Source organism: Mustela erminea, chromosome 1 (assembly GCF_009829155.1).
Source record: "Mustela erminea isolate mMusErm1 chromosome 1, mMusErm1.Pri, whole genome shotgun sequence".
Taxonomy (NCBI): Eukaryota; Metazoa; Chordata; class Mammalia; order Carnivora; family Mustelidae; genus Mustela; species Mustela erminea.
The window spans coordinates 54,410,546-54,423,831 of record NC_045614.1 but is presented as its reverse complement, the minus strand read 5'-3'; positions in this window follow the sequence as shown (position 1 = coordinate 54,423,831).

Below are 13,286 nucleotides of genomic sequence, written 5' to 3'. Positions count from 1 at the left end.
CACCATGACCAGGTAAGATTTATCCAAGAAATGCAAGGGTGGTTCAACATTTCCAAATCAATCAATGTGATAGAACAAATCAACAAGAGAAAAGAACCACATGGTCTTCTCAGTTGATGCAGAAAAAGCATTTGACCAGATACAGCATCCGTTCCTGATTAAAACAATTCAAAGTATAGAGATAGAGGGAACATTCCTTAACTTTACAAAATCTATGTATGAAAAACCCACAGCGAATATCATCCTCAATGGGGAAAAGCTGACAGCCTTCCCATTGCAATCAGGAACATGACAAGGATGCCCATTCTCACCACTGTTGTTCAACACAGTACTAGAAGTCCTAGAAATAGCAATCAGACAACAGAAAGAAATAAAAGGTATCAAAACTGGCAAAGAAGAAGTCAAACTCTCTCTCTTCACAAATGACATGATACTTTATATGGAAAACCCAAAAGACTCCACCCCCAAACTACTAGAACTCATATAGCAATTCAGTAATGTGGCAGGATACAAAAACCAGTTGCTTTCTTGTACACTAACAAATTTTTTCTAATGCTGGTAGCTAATTTTTTTTTTAAATTCAAATTCTGTTGTGAAAAACGGTTCCTCAAAAAATTAAAAGTATTATTCCACATGATCCAGCAAATCCACATTGAGGCATATGCCCTAAAGAATTGAAAGCAGGAATTCAAACAGGTATTTGCACACCCCCATTCATAACAGCCTTAATCACAATTCTAAAAGGTAGGAACAACCCAAGGGTCCATCAGTGGATGAATGGATAAACTAAATGTGGTCTATCCATAAATGGAATATTACTCAGTCTTAAAAAGGGAGGAAATTCTGACACGTGCTACCACATGGATGAACCCGGAGGACATAATGCTAAGTGAAATCAACCAGTTATAAAAGGACAGATACTGTATAGTTCCTCTTAGATGAGGTCTCTAGAGTCATCAGATTTATAGAGACAGAAATAGAAAGGCCAATGCCAGGGGCTGGCTGGGGTAGGGGAATGGAAAGTTCCTGTTTGATGGGTACAGTTTTAGCTGGGGAAGATGAGAAAGTTCTGAGCATGGATGGTGGGGCTGGCTGCATGACATTTAACGGTTCAGTGTCATTGTACTGTACACTTAAAAATGGTTAAGATGGTAAATTTTATGTTATGTGTATCTTACCACAATTTTTTAAAAAAATTCAAAATAATCTGTGACCAAACAAAACTGGATCCAGCCTGCAGGCCCTCTCTGTTGGGGGTTTCTCCAGGGTGTGTAGCTGGAGGTGCACACAGAATGGGAGAGAACACCAGAGCAAGAACAAGGACACAATCATTTCTGCTCCACTTTCCAACTTTGGGAAGCCTGACCATGCTGTAGGGACATGAATTCAGTCCCTGGTCTACCTCTGGTAACCTTGGCCTCTCTGAGCTCCAACTGTCAAAAGAGGGGCTCAGTGGGTCAGGTTGTAGGAGCACCTCATGCCCTGAAAGAAAGCCCCCCCACCCTCTGGAGCTCAGTAGAGGGTTCATCTGTCCTAGTGTGCTGCCTCCCAGGGGCCCCAGCCCCCAGCATAGCCTTTGGATCTTCTCATGGTTCCTCTGCCAAGATAGAGCTCAAGGCTAGTGCCACCCCAGAGTCTGGTTACACCTCAGGCGTCAAGCAGATTCCCAGTCCAGTATGTGGTCTAAAAATAAACCATTACATCCTAAGTCCAGGAAGGCAGGACTGCAAGTGGAGGAGGGAGAGAGAAAGCCCTTGGATCGGGGTGGGCTTCAGTCTCTGGTTGCCCTGGATTCTGTGCAGTGGGTTTCTGTTGCAACCACTGGAGAGAAGATGGGGGTGTGAGACTGTTTTGAGGCCATATAAGCCAGCTTGCTCTGGGAAGGTAGGAGCAAAGCCCGAGAGGACAGTGATAGTTGTTTGCCCCCTTCTTCTGTCACAGCCACAGGAATCTACTGTCTACTCCAGAGGATGCGGGCCTGAACCAGAGATAGAGCCAGGAATGCTGCTGACTGGGAAGCTGGAGAAAGCACTTGACATTGAGCTAGGCTTTGATGGGAGAGATGTAAGGAAGGACTTTCTAGGCAGAGGGCACAATGTGGGCAAAGGCATAAGGGAATAGAAGAGAATCTACATCTGGGAAGCAATGGATAGTCTGTCCACGGTGGCTGAGGGGTATAGGCTGTGTTTAATAGTGAGGATTAGTGGGCAATGGAGCACAAAAGGTAAATTGTCCCCTTTCCCCCAACAGGACTTTGAGAACCAGGATAAGAATTTAGGGATTTTAAAAGATTTACCCTGAGGACACTGGGGAGCCATGGAAGGTGTTTGAGCACAGTGAGATTGCATTTTAGAAAGATCACTCTGGCACCTCTGTGGGGGTTGTGGGGTTCAAGAAAATGAGCCTCACGGACCTTGAACTCCAGAGACTGTAACTGACCAAGGGTTGCTGTGCTCTTTGTTTGCATCAAGCCAGGCTTCCCATGGGATGTGCCAGCCAGTGACTTAACACAAGGGGTTTACTAAGGCAGGTCCCTTCCTGGGAGACACGGGACTGCCTGACATTTACCAGACCTTCTTTAGACAATCTGGCAGGATAGATCCTTCTACCCAACCTTCCTTCCCTCTCTTCTTTACCTGGGGCTAGATGTATATCACAGCTTGACAGCTCTCCCAGCCTTCCACTCCCTCCTCATTACCTCTCACACGGGTGTTTCACCTAATAAAGATCCTTCTATAGTTTATCCTATCCTGGCATTAGCTTCTCAGAGGGCCCAGACTAACAGGGTGAGACTAGAGACAGGGGCTATTGGTGGCCACAGGAACAGAGAGGAGGGATGAATTTGAAGGCATTTTAAAGGGCTAAGCCATGGGATGTCTTCAACTTGTACACCCACCCTCAGCCCCCCTTGGCTTTCCTTAGGGTTGTAGCTCTTGACACCCAGCATGAGGATTATCTATGTCTGTATTTTTCTCTCCCACTAGATTCTGAGTTTCTTCAATAAATAAATGAATGAGTGAATGAGTGTGCGAGTGAATGAATGAATGGATGGATAGATGAAGTAAATGAAAAAGGAGAATCGCAGATGATCCTGGAGCTCTGGTTTGGGCCTTTTAGTGGATGGTTGTAGTTGTTATTTGCTATTTGTCTCCCTGGTGCTTTTTGCCACTCCAATTTTCCTTCAAAGAATAAGCCTACACCCTTTTGTGCATCAAAGAACACTATCAAGAGAGTGGAAAGACAGCCCATGGAATGGTGGGGGTGGGGGGAGTATTTGCAAATTACATATCCAGTAAGGGGATAAATACCCAGAATATATAAAGAACTCCTACAACTCAACAACCACAAACACCAAATTCAAAACTGGGAGGGAAAAAAGGCAAAGGCATTAAATAGACATTTCTCCAAAGAAGATATATACAAAAGGTCAATAAGCACAGGAAAAGGTGCTCATTATCTTTAGTCATTAGGGAGATGAAAATCAAAACCACAGTGAGATATCACTTCACACCCATTAGAATGGCTATTGTATTTATTTATTTAAAAATATTTTATTTATTTATTTGACAGAGATAACAAGTAGGCAGAGAGGCAGGCGGGGGGGGGGGGGGGGAAGCAGGCTCCCCACCGAGCAGAGGGCCCGATACAGGGCTTGATCCCAGGAACCCTGAGATCATGACCTGAGGCAGAGGCTTTAGCCCACTGAGCCACCCAGGCACCCCTGGCTATTGTATTTAAGACAAAAACAAAAAACCAAGAATATAGCAAGTGTTAGCAAGGATGTGGAGGTGGATGCCTGCCAGACCTTCCTTGTACGTTGCTGATCAGAATGTAAAATGACGCAGCAACTATCAAAAACAGTTCAACAGTTTCTAAGAAAGTTAAACATAGAAGCCAGCAATTCATCGCTCAGTCGGTTAAGTGTCTGCCTTCAGCTCAGGTTGTGATCCCAGGGTCGCCCAGGAGTCCCATATCGGGCTCCCTGCTCAGTGGTGAGTCTGCTTCTCCCTCTGTCCTCCTACCCCCTCCCCCTGCTTGTGCGCTCACTCTCTCTCTCTCTCTCTCTCTCGCCTTCTCTCAAATGAATTAATAAAATCTTTTAAAAAAAAAAAAAAGCTGGCAATTCTACTCCTAGATGTACATTCAAAAAAATTAAAAACAGGGACTCAAACAGGTGCTTGCACTCCCATATTCATAGCAGCATTATTCACAGTAGCTAAAATGTGGAGCCAACCCAAGTGTCCATCCATTGATGAATGAATGCATAGAGACAAAATGCACTCTACCTGTACAATGGAATGTTATTCAACCATAAAAAGGAAGGATATGCTGGGTCTCCTGGGTGGCTCTGTTGGTTGACTGTCTGCCTCCTGGTTTCGGCTCAGGTCATGATCTTGGGGTTGTGGGATCTAGCCCCACACTGGGCTCTGCCCTCAGTGCAGATCTGCTTGCCCCTCTCCCTCTGATCCTTCCCCCACTCAAGGTCTCTCTATCTCTAAAATAAATACATAAAATCTTTAAAAAAAAAAAAAAGGAAGGAGATTCTGACAAATGAGTATTGTATGGCTCCACTGATAGGAGATACTAGAAGGCAAGAGATGATGGTGGCTCAGCCAACTGAGACCAAGCAGACTGGGATGGAATGGAGGAGTGGGGTTTGCAGTGGGGTAGGGGGAGTGTGGTTGGGAAGAGCAGGGTTCTTGCTGTAGTGTGTAAACTTTGAGACATTAACAGACACCCATGTAGAAATGTGAGTGGCTGATTCTATGAGTCTGGAGATCTCGGGGTGGTCTGGGCTGCAGATACATGTTTGGGAGACATCAGCATGAGGATGGAATTCAAGGTCCCAAGACTGGATGAGATCACCAAAACTTCAAGTACAGAAAAGAGTCTTAACCCTCCCTGGAGAGGCCCTATCATCCTTCATTTGTTCCCCGCCCCCTAACCTCATGTGCTCCCAGATGGAGAGGTAGGGAAAGGGTGGTTCAAGAAGAAGAAATAATGTGTGTAGACTTGGAGGCTCTCTGATGCCTATGTGGTCACACTGAGCACTTCTGAAGAGGTCAGAGTTTGGGGCCATGGGGGAGTGGCAGGAAATACAGTGGCCCAGGAGGGTGGGGCCAGATGTCAAAGGGCCTTAATTGGGGAGGAGCTGGGGCTTTTCCTACTGGCTGTAAGGGAGCCACAGAAGGAAATTGCAGGAGAGGGGCATAAAGCACTCAGCTCTGAGTCTGGGGGAGCTCCCTCTGGCTATAGGCAGGGAGAAGCTGGATGAAGCCTGGATGAAGGGAGACTGACATAGAGAAAGGGGGATATTGGTCCAGAGGATGTGGGGGGCTTTGATATGTGGCAGGATGGGGGCGGGGGTAGGGTGAGAGGGGGAAGGATTGGACAGCAGCAGGCTGGTGCTGTCAGTGGCCCAGCTGCTGAGCAAAGGATTCTGGGAGGATGCCCTACCTATTGGGAAAGACCCAAGGCTACCAAGCCTAGGGAGCTGAGCCAGTGTTCAGAGTGGACCAGCCAGGGCTACTGCAGAGGTGGCCCAGCTGTGGCAGTTCTCCACAGGTCTGGCCTGAGGCAGGGGAGAACCGGGCCTCTTGAAGAAGCCAAGACCCTGCCAGGATGTCCTGTGTGCCTTCAGTCAAGACATTGCCCCTCTCTGAACCTCAGTTTTCCCACCTGGAAAATAGGCTTCCAAGAGAGTACAAAATCTCCAGGGGAGAGATTAAGAGTGGGGCTCAAAGAGGCTTCTAGTAAAGTGGAAAGAAACTGGTTTCTAATTCTGACTGGCTGTGTGACTTTGGGTAAGACACTTTATCTTTTCCAGCCTTGACTTCCTTATCTGTGATATGAGATGATAATATTACTACCTCATAGAGCAGTTGTAGGAATAAAGGAGGAGCACTTCACACAGTGCCTGGTACCACAGGGGCTCAACAGAGGTTAACGATACACCTTGCTCCCCTCCCCCTTCTCCTTTTTTTTTTTTAAAGGGAAAAAGGGAAATATTTTATTGAACATGAATGACAGCATTTTAAAAATTAACATATAATGTATTATTTGCTTCAAGTGTGCAGGTCTATGAATCTTACATAATTCACAGCACTCTCCATAGCACATACCCTCCCCAATGTCCATCAACCCATCACACTATCCCTCCCCCTGCCAGCAACCCTCAGTTTGTTTCTCGAGATTAAGAGTCTCTTATGGTTTGTCTCCTGATCCCATCTTCCATCTTGTTTCATTTCTTCCCTCCTTTCCTCCAACAACCCCTGCCCTCCCTCTCTAATTCCTCATATTGGAGAGATCATATGATAATTGTCTTTCTCTGATTGACTTATTTCACTTAGCTTAATACCCTCTGTTCATCCACATTGTTGCAAATGGCAAGATTTTGATTTTTTTTATTTAAAAGATTTTATTTATTTATTTGACAGACAGAGATCACAAGCAGGCAGAGAGACAGGCAGAGAGAGGAGGCAGAGAGAGAGGAGGACTCAGGTTCCCCTTGAGCAGAGAGCCCGATGCGGGGCTCGATCCCAGGATGCTGGGATCATGACCTGAGCCGAAGGCAGAGGCTTCAACCCACTGAGCCACCCAGGTACTCCAAGATTTTGATTTTTTATGGCTGCATAGTATTCGTGTGTGTGTGTGTGTGTGTGTGTGTGTGTGTGTGTATACCGCATGCTATATACACCGCATTATATATATATATATGTGTGTGTGTATATATATATATATAAATACCACATCTTCTTTATCCATTCATCTGTTGATGGATATCTAGGTTCTTTCCATAGTTGGGCTATTGTGGACTTTGCTGCTATAAATATTCGGGCGCAGGTACCCCTTCAGATCACTACATTTGTATCTTTAGGGTAAATACCCAGTAGTGCGGTTGCTGGGTCATAGGGTAGCTCTATTTTTCGACTTTTTGATGAACCTTCATGCTGTTTTCCAGACTGACTGCACCAACTTGCATTCCTACCAAAAGTGGGTTCCCCTTTCTCTGCATCCTTGCCAACATCTGTCATTTCCTGATTTGTTAATTTTAGCCATTCTCACTGGTGTGAGGTGGTATCTCACTGTGGTTTTAATTTGTATTTCCCTGATGCCAAGTGATGTTGAGCACTTTTTCATGTGTCTGTTGGCCAGTTGTATGTCTTCTTTGGAGAAATATCTGTTCATGTCTTCTATCCATTTCTTGATTGAATCATTTGTTCTTTGGGTGTTGAGTTTGATATGTTCTTTTTTTTTTTAAATTTATTTGACAGAGAGAGATGACAAGTAGGCAGAGAAGCAGGCAGAGAGAGAGAGAGAGAGAGAGAGAGGGAAGCAGGCTTCCCGCTGAGCAGAGAGCCTGATGCGGGACTCGATACCAGGACCCTGAGATCATGACCTGAGCCGAAGGCAGCGGCTTAACCCACTGAACCACCCAGACACCCCTGATACGTTCTTTATAGATTTTTGGATACTTTATCTGATATGTCTTTATCTGATATGTCTTTTGCAAATATCTTCTCCCATTCTGTCAGTTGTCTTTTGGTTTTGTTGACTGTTTCCTTTGCTGTGCAAAAACCTTTGATATTGATGAAGTCCCAATAGTTCATTTTTCTCCTTCCTTCCCCTCCCTTTGGTGATGTTTCTAGGAAGAAGTTGCTATGGCTGAGGTCGAAGAGGTTGCTGCCTGTGCTCTCCTCTAGGATTTTGATGCATTCTGTCTCACATTGAGATCTTTCATCCATTTTGTGTCTATTTTTGTGTGTGGTGTAAGGAAATGGTCTAGTTTCATTCTTCTACATGTGGCTGTCAAATTTTCCCAACACCATTTGTTGAAGAGACTGCCTTTTTTCCATTGGATATCCTTTCCTGTTTTGTCAAAGATTAGTTGACCACAGAGTTGAGGGTCCATTTCTGGGATCTCTATTCTGTTCCATTGATCTATGTATCTGTTTTTGTGGCAGTACCATACTGTCATGATGATGACAGCTTTGTAATAGAGCTTTAAGTCTGGAACTGTGATGCCACCAACTTTAATTTTCCTTTTCAACATTCCTCTGGCTATTTGGCATCTTTTCTTATTCCATATAAATTTTATGACTATTTTTTCCACTTCTTTGAAAAAAATTGATGGTATTTTGATTGGGATTTTATTAAATGTGTAGAGTTTGTTTTAGGTAGCATACACATTTTCACAATATTTGTTCTTCTGATCCATGACATGGAACATTTTTCCATTTCGTTATGTCTTCCTCAATTTATTTCGTGAGTACTTTATAGTTTTCTGAGTACAGATTCTTTGCCTCTTTGGTTAGGTTTATTCCTAAGTATCTTATGGTTTTAGATGCAATTATAAATGAGATTGACTCCTTAATTTCTCTTTCTTCTGTCTTGCTGTTGATGTATAGAAATGTAACTGATTTCTGTGCATTGATTTTATATCCTGACACTTTACTGAATTCCTGTATGAATTCTAGCAATTTTAGATTGGAGTCTTTTGCGTTTTCCACATAAACTATCATAGCATCTGCAGAGAGTGAGGATTTGACTTCTTCTTTGCCAATTCAGATGCCTTTTATTTCTTTTTGTTGTCTGATTGCTGAGGCTAGGACTCCTAGTACTATATTAGCAGTGGAGATAGTGGACATCCCTGCCGTGTTCCTGACCTTAAGGGGAAAGTGCTCAGTTTTTCACCATTGAGAATGATATTCGCTGTGGGTTTTTCATAGATGGTTTTTATGATATTGAGGTACATACACTCTATCCCTACACTAGGAAGAGTTTTTATCAAGAAAGGATGCTGTTCTTTGTCAAATGCTTTTTCAGCATCTATTGAGAGTATCATATGGTTCTTGTTTTTTCTTTTATTAATATACTCCAGCACATTGACTGATTTGCAGTTGTTAAATAAAACTTGCAGTCCAGAAGTAAATCCCACTTGGTTGAAGTGAATAATCCTTTTAATGTACTGTTGGATTCTGTTGGCTAGTATTTTGATGAGAATGCTTGCATCAGTGTTCATGAAGGATACTGGTCTGTAATTCTGCTTTTTATAGGGTCTTTGTCTGCTTTGGGGATCAAGTTAATGCTGGCCTCATAAAATGAGTTTGAAAGTTTTCCTTCCATTTCTATTTTTTCAAACAGTTTCAGAAGAACATGTCTTAATTCTTCTTTAAATGTTTGCTAAAATTCTCCTGGGAAGGTGTCTGGCCCTGGTCTCTTGTTTGTTGGGATATTTTTGATTACTCCTTTAATCTCCTTACTGGTTATGGGTCTGTTCAGTTTTTCTATTCCTTCCTGGTTCAGTCTTGGTAGTTTATATGTCTCTAGGAATGCATTCATTTCTTCCAGAATGTCAGATTTGCTGGTGTATAGTTGCTCATAATATATTCTTGTAACTGTGTGTATTTCTTTGGTGTTGGTTGTGATCTCTCTTCTTTCATTCATGATTCTATTAATTTGGGTCCTTTCTCCTTTCTTTTTGACAAGTCTGGCCAGGGGTTTATCAATCTTATGCTTTCAAAGAACCAGCTATATATATATAGATATATATTGAAACAGATATATATCTATATCTATATATATCTAGATTGATATATCTATCTATCTATATTTATATCTATATCTATATTATTATCTATAAATATCTATATTTATATCTATATCTGTATCTATCTATCTATATATATATATTAGACTGGTGAGTAGAATATAGCTGTACATTTGATTTTAGGTGTATTTTGCTCTGTTAGAAGAAACTGCCTCCCAAAATTTTAAAGAAAGAAAAACTTATATATACAAAATAACAAAATATACAAAAATAAGGGTAAACATGATGAAGGGATGGAATATGACTGTAAAGATGAGAATTTAAAAAGATTCTAAAAAGGAATTGATAAAAGTTGGTTCAAAAAAGAAAAAAAAAAAGAGGAAAGAGTGTGATCAGGCTGGAGGCCAGAACAAAGCCATGCACTAGATTTAAGGTATATTTTGATCTGTTAGAAGAAACTGTATCCCAAAATTTTATTTTATTTTAAAGATTTTATTTATTTATTTGAGGGAGAATGAGTGAGAGAGAACATGAGAGAGGAAAAGGTCAGAGGGAGAAGCAGACTCCCCAAGAAGCTGGGAGCCCAATGCGGGACTCAATCCTGGAAGTCCGGGATCATGACCTGAGCGGAAGGCAGTTGTTCAACCAACTGAGACACCCAGCTGCCCTATCCCAAAATTTTAAAGAAAGAAAAACCTATATGTATACAAAAAATAAGGTTAAATACAATGAAGGGATAAAATATGACTATAATAATGAAAATTTTAAAAGATTTTTTAAAAGGTATTGATAAGATAAAATAGTTTAAAAAGGTTAAAAGAGGAAAAGGAAAAATTTTAAAAATAGAATAAGAAAAAATAAAATTAAAAAAATTTAACTTTGAAAGACTAAAGAATCATGGAGGAAAAGCCATGAATTCTATGTGGTGTATTCCTGTAGCTCTGAAGTTTTGCCATTCTCATTGATCAGTGAACTTGGTCTTGGCTGGATGTTCTTGCTGATCTTCTGGAGGAGAGGCCTATTGCTGTGATTCTCAAATGTCTTTGCTCAAGGTGAGATTGCACCATCCTTGCCAGGGCTAAGTAATCTGCTTGGTTCACTCTCCAGAGCTTTTGTTCCCTGAATGCCTTCCATACAGCTTTGGAGGACAGTAATGAAGATGGCAGCCTCCCAATCTCTGAGGAGCTAAGAGCTCAGGACCCCATACCTCAATGCACCCTCAGAAAAAAAGCAGTGAATCCCTCCTGACTCCCTGGTCTCCCACCACAATCCGAGCTCACCCAGCCTGTCACCAAGTATTTCTATCTCTGGTGCATGGCCCCATTTGGAGTCTCCAAACCCAGCAGATTCCTGCAGCACGCTCCCGTGATGCTCCTCCCAGAGGAGGAAGGTGAGTCTCTCTGGACCTGCCACTTGTGGGATCCCTGCTCCAACAGCAGTGCCCTGACTGTGCCTTGGATCATGGTTGAAGGGAACCCCGTTCTGATAGAGCACTCCTCGGCTCCATCTCTGAAGCCAACTTCCCCCCTCTGATATCTGGGGGTCTGCCACACTCATGCACCCTGGTCTTTCTTGACCCCGTGTGTCCTGAGATCACACTGTCCCCACGAGGACTCCACCCCCGCTTAGTCTCTGGAGTGACATCCCTCAGAGGGGCAGACTTCTAAAAGTTTGAATTTTGTGCTCCATTGCTCCACTGCTTACCAGGATCTGCCCCCCCCACACTGTCTCTCTTCCCATATATCTCCTCAGATTCACTTCTCCACACCTCCTACCTTCCAGAAAGTGGTCGCTTTTCTGTTCCTAGAATTGCTGCTCTTCTCTTTGATCTCCTGTTGAGTTTTCAGGTGTTCCAAATGGTTTGATAATTATCTAGCTGAATTTAGGTCTCCTACTCTTATGCTATCCTGCTTCTCCCCTCGCCATCCTTTCTCCTTTAATGTGGCCTTTATAGGAGAGAACAAGGGCCTGAGAGGTGGACCTCTGCATACCAAGATTGCAGTGAGAGGGAAACCTCTAGGGTCTCAGAAAGAAAGAGCTTAGAGTAAATGGTAAAATGGTAATTTTACCATTGGGAGGGGAGCCTGGAGGTGGGAGGAGGAAAAGGAGAGAGAAGGATATCTGGGAGCAGTGGGGGTGGGCAAGGCAGGTCAGGGAGTGACCTCATCTCCCATCCCTTCCTTTGTAGGGGGTCTGGGGAAGGAGTAGAGAGGAAAGCTGCCTTGCCCAATCTACCAGGTCAGTGGGCCATTCTCAGCATTAGTAAGTCAGAGGGACAGCAAGTATGCCCTGGTCCCAGGAGGTGAATTTAAGGAATTTTTAAAGTTTCAGAAAGCAAAATAAATGTTGGTTTGGAATAGCCTAGAGTAGTTGTATGTAGTTGTAACTTGATTGTTCCTCCTGCTACAGCAAGAGCTCTCCAAGCGTGGTCCCAGAACCACCCCCAGTCAGTATACCACCATCATCATCACCTCAGAACTTGTTAGAAATGAAAAGTCTTGGGTCCCCTAGGTGGCTCAGTGGGTTAAGCGGCCACCTCTTGGTTTCAGCTCAGATCATAATCCCAGGGTCGTGGGATTGAGCCCCATGTTGGGCTCCACACTCAGCAAGGACTCTGCTTATGGATTCTCTCTCTCTCTGCCCCCCGTCCCTGCTTGCACGTGCTCTCTCCCTTTCTCTAAAATGAATAAATAAATCTTAAAAAAAAAAAAAAAAGGAAAGAAATGAAAAGTCTTGGGTCCTACTCTGGACCTACTGAAAAACTCTGTGGGGGTGCCTGGGTGGCTCAGGGGGTTAAAGCCTCTGCCTTTGGCTCGGGTCATGATCCCAGGGTCCTGAGATCAAGCCCCGCATCGGGCTCTCTGCTTGGCAGGGAGCCAGCTTCCTCCTCTCTCTCTGCCTTCCTCTCTGTCTACTTGTGATCTCTGTCTGTCAAATAAATAAATAAAATCTTAAAAAAAAAAAAAAACAACTACTCTGTGGGGTAAAGCCTGCAATTGGTATATGTGATTTTGTTTGTTTGTTTATTTATTTATTTATTTTTTAACTTATTTGAGGTGGGGGCACAGCAGAGGGAAAGGGAGAAAGTCTTAAGAGTCTTAAGCACACTCCATGCTGAGAGTAGAGCTGGACACAGGCTCGATCCCATGACTCTGATATCAGGATCTGGACAAAACCAAGAGTCAGAGGCTTAACTGATGGCGCCACCCAGGCCCTCTGCATATGTGATTTTTTAAAATATTATTTTATTTATTTATTTGACAGAGATCACAAGTAGGCAGAGAGGCAGAGAAAGAGGAGGAAGCAGGCTCCCTGCCGAGCAGAGAGCCCGATGCGGGGCTCGATCCCAGGACCCTGAGATCATGACCTGAGCCGAAGGCAGAGGCTCAACCCACTGAGCCACCCAGGCTCCCCTGCATATATGATTTTTAAACAGTGTTACTATCTATAAAGAATTTATCAAGCTCAACACCCAAAGAACAAGTAATCCAATCAAGAAATGGGCAGAGTACATGAACTGAGAAGAAGTCATCCAAATGGCCACAGAAACATGAAAAAGTGCTCCACATCACTCAGCATCAGAGAAACAGAAATCAAAACCACAGTGATATACCAACTCACACCAGCCAAAATGGCTAAAATTAACAACTCAGGAAACAACAGATGAGGATGCAGAGAAAGGGGAACCCTCTTACATTGTTGGTGGGAATGCAAGCTGGTGCAACCACACTGTATA